Below are 4518 nucleotides of genomic sequence, written 5' to 3' on the forward strand. Positions count from 1 at the left end.
TATTCATCACAATATATAATTTTCAAACTGTATCTTTAATGTCCATCCTATAGACAGTGTAAACTTAAGAATGTACAGAAGCTCTTGGAAAACATTACTGACACAAAGATGCATATTTGTGCATTTACCACTAATATGAGATATCTGAGCCCTATTAGATAAAGTATGATATTTTATTATTCTTTAAGTTAAAAATGAAATACAGCAGACTTTGTCTGTTTGCAATATTATATGCATTCTTTATTCCTTAATATTTTACATAAATTGCAACTTAATTAATTATATTTTAATTTAGACAATTTCTTACATATACATCCTATAATGTCACTGTATTCACTCCTATTGTCTTCTCTTGTATTGATTTGTCTCATTGGTACTCTCTTTTTCCGCATTACAATGTCTTTTTTTTTCTTCAGTGACACAATGAATTTGGTTAAGATTTCTATCATAAGCCTTCATGAGGAGTTATTTACTGGAGCATAGACAACTAAAAACTAACTTCAATACTGGAGAAAAGATCGTCTACCCTACACCTCTAACATTTCCCTGTTTATAGGATCCTCAACACTGTATGAGATCCAGTGAAACCCTTCACCATCCATTAGAAAGTGTTGATAGTTCCAAAATTGCTTAGGTATTGTGTAGCCAATCATAGCATTAGTGAGGTTGTGAGTTAAACAACCAAGTTATTCCTGGGAAGTAGCCTTTTGTAACACTCATCCCATTGAGCCTACACTCTAAATCTTTCTCATATCCTTGGGGGTAGATATGTATATGTATTTATTTATGGAGGAGAATTCAATGGTCTACTATTTTCAGTACGTTGAACATTTAATTCCCTGCAGTAACTTCTCTAAGCCAGAACAAAGAAGTTTCTATGTCCAAAGGTGAATAAAATATAATATAAGGTAATAAATTCTAAAAAATGAACAATTTAATGGCCACAATATTGTCTGTCAAAACAACTCTTACTTTTCACTGGTATTTATGGCCTGCTTAGTCATAGGATTTTCATTAGGTCAACTAAACATTTTCATGTCTTAATTTCAACTTCTAAGGTATTTAGTTACTATGTTTATATGTTAATGGCATGAGTTATGATGGTAGTAAATATACAACATAACATTTAAAACATTGGCAATGATTTTGAAAGGGATAATAAGTAAGTGGATATTTATGATTATGTGAATAGGTATCAGATAAAGAAAGATAAACTATTTACAGATGGCTGATAAAGTGGAATGTTTCTAAAAGTTCACTGTTGCCACCTGAAAGACCTTTAGAAAGTGAAGCCTGATAAAAAGTGAATAGATCAGCTTACGTCTTATGACTTACATTGTCTCAGATGTGTTTTGGATCTCATCAGAAGAGGTCGGTTATGAATTAAGCTTGGATCTCCTTTGTACTCATGTATACAGATGCCACTCTCTTCTTTTCCACTTCCCACTTGGTCTTGAGTCACTGTCTGCAGTCTTTCAGCCTTCCTTCATGGTTAAAAAAAAAAAAAAAAAAAAAAGCTATCCAGATGTATAACTTTGGTGTCTGACACCTCTACCTTCATACATACAGAACAAAATATTTCTTTCCTTTCCAATGTCCCTAACCTGTGGTATTGTTTTATTGCCACAGCAATGATAACCAAGCCTATAAAAACTTGTGTTAAATTTGGATTTGTGAAAACGATCATACGTGTATAGTTCTACATGGAGAACATACCAATAAAATGTCCATCGGCATATGTTATACATTTTCTGCTATAATAAAGCCAAGCAAGAAATCAATTATTATTGGTTGTGAAAACAACATGACAAACAAACATTAGGATCACTAAGTTCATCTGCAGTTTTCTTTCATGCATTGTAATCTATTGGGAACATGTGATAGCTACATGAAGGATATAGTTATTTAATCAGAGTAAAACCTTGTTCAGAATCTCACAATTTGACAACTACTAAGAACTGTTTCATACTTGACTTCAAAATGCATTTTTATTTCATTTTATTTTATTCTTCAATTATTTATTTGCATGGTAGATTACACGTCTATCAAATTATTAATAGTACAAAATGCCTCTGAATGTATTATAATACTGACACCCCTGGTAATGATTTATTTGAGTGGTTTATTTTGTTCACTTGCAACATAGCAGTGACAAATAGTTTCAATTGATAGCTAATGTTTCTGAGTAAAAGAATATCTTACATTTTCAAAAGCTGTCATCTTAAATTTTAGGCCATAGTCCTTGTCTATAGTACTTTTCTACTACTGTACTTTATGCTAGTTTTGCCTTAGAGACCTATCAAGAGACTAAAACATGAATGTTATCCATATCATTCCTTATAATAACTTCATTATTTAAAATTGTAATTCTATCTACTAACAGCATTATATCTTGAAATTAAATAGAGTTCTCATACAATGACATCTCCGATGCATGCCAGTTTAAAAACATTCTACTCTTAACTCTTTCAATAATAACTGCTGTTTAGGAGGCAAAATTGCTTGTGTATACAGAGGGAACAATGAATGGACAGAGTAGTTTGTGTGTGGTGTGTGTGTGTGTGTGTGTGTCTGTCTGTCTGTCTGTCTGTCTGTCTGTCTGTGACTGTATATATGTAAAAAATAATTCAAGAAGAGTATACAGATTTGAGAGACAGCAGAGCAACACAAGAGGTGTTAAAATACTGAGACTGAAGGGTAAATATGATTAAAATATTATAACCATGTATGAAATAGTAAAATTACTTTAAAAGGCAAAAGATATCACTTTCAAAATTTTCTAATGACACTTTAATCTTTATTTGGATTATTTGTAGAGTTATTTTTCCCATTACATTTTGCTACAATATCAGTGTCTTTTATTTGTCCAGTATTTATGCTCATTCTCTTTCTAAAACAAAACTGTGTAAAGTGCTTTGCTATGCCACCACAGTGAACAGCATATTCTTTAAGTTTCAGGTGTGGAGGAGGAAAACACAAACACATCTCTGGTTAAAGGTTTTGGGAGTTGGTGTTTAAGCTGCAGCAGACAGGATTAAGCCAAAACATTATACTTAATAACATATTTAGTTCCCAGGACTCAGAATATTGTATTGTACGATATACCACACATCTGTTCTCCAAGTAGAGAGCTAGCATACAGGTTAAGAAGCTCTCAGGATATTGGTGGTGTGTAAACTATTTTATTTTGTATAAACCACTATCATATTTAATGTTTCTGAACAAATTCTTTTATTTATATATTTTGCCATGTCTTGTGTACCCAATTTATTGAGATTTTCAAATTTAGCAAAAAGTTTCAAGAATCACAATATCATAATTGTCCTGTTTTCAAATATTTCTAAAGATATTAGACAGATCAATTTATTACCTAGTCCTTATTTTTGCAAATCTTTGAATAATTGAGTTATTATAAATCAGTGTATTTAGACTTCCAAATATATTTTGTAAATAATTCAAATAGTTTTGAAAAGTTTTATTGTGAGAAAATATTTATATGTATTTTTGTTATACCATAATATCAAGCATCAAACCCTTTATTGTAGTTGTAAAAGTTATTATATTAAATTAGAATTCTATTTGGCAGATATCATGTCAAAATTCAATTAATTTTTATTACCTATAGCAAGAAATGGTATATTGAAATTATTTAGGATCTTACATTGAGACGCGTTAAAATCAATCATAATGGTAACTATAACAGAAGAGTTGCCTGAATAAATCATAATTGGCCAATGCAATATAGCAAATTTGTTTTAGACAACAAAGCCAAAAATAAATGTAAAAATGCAGTCTATTCCTGTTGTATAGAGTCCATGTAAAGACAATATGTTTGGTGGGTCTTGCCATATTATATGGACCAATTTCAAAGAATCACTTCTTTTTCTCTATTTATTTGGCATGGTATATACAAAACTGAAGAGTTGTGTAATTGGTTCAATCGTTCTTGTTATTCCAAATATCTATTAATTTATATAACAGAGAAATTTTCATATTTCTGTAAGGATTTTCTGTAATATTTTCTATTACAAACTATCACTCATGCTTACTGAAATGTTTCATATGTTAATTAGGTCTCAAGTGACAGTTACATCACACTTTCTCAAATAACTAATGAGAGTTGTAGACTCCTACAATATAGAGTTACTGAGTGTTCAAAAATATATGCTCTATATTAATGAAATGAATGTTTACCATAATAGGATCCAGAGCACAGCACCTTACTGCCTCCTCGAAACAAATCCACAAAGCCTAGGTATGCACTTGAGTAATTGTACCACATTTTCTGTATCCATTCCTCTGTTGAGGAACATCTGGGTTCTTTCCAGCTTCTGGCTATTATAAATAAGGCTGCTATGAACATAGTGGATCATGTGTTCTTATTACCGGTTGGAACATCTTCTGGATATATGCCCAGGAGAGGTATTGCGGGATCCTCTGGTAGTACTATGTCCAATTTTCTGAGGAACCGCCAGACTGATTTCCAGAGTGGTTGTACAAGCTTGCAATCCTACCAGC

The sequence above is a fragment of the Mus caroli genome, chromosome 16, assembly GCF_900094665.2.
Source record: "Mus caroli chromosome 16, CAROLI_EIJ_v1.1, whole genome shotgun sequence".
Lineage (NCBI taxonomy): Eukaryota > Metazoa > Chordata > Mammalia > Rodentia > Muridae > Mus > Mus caroli.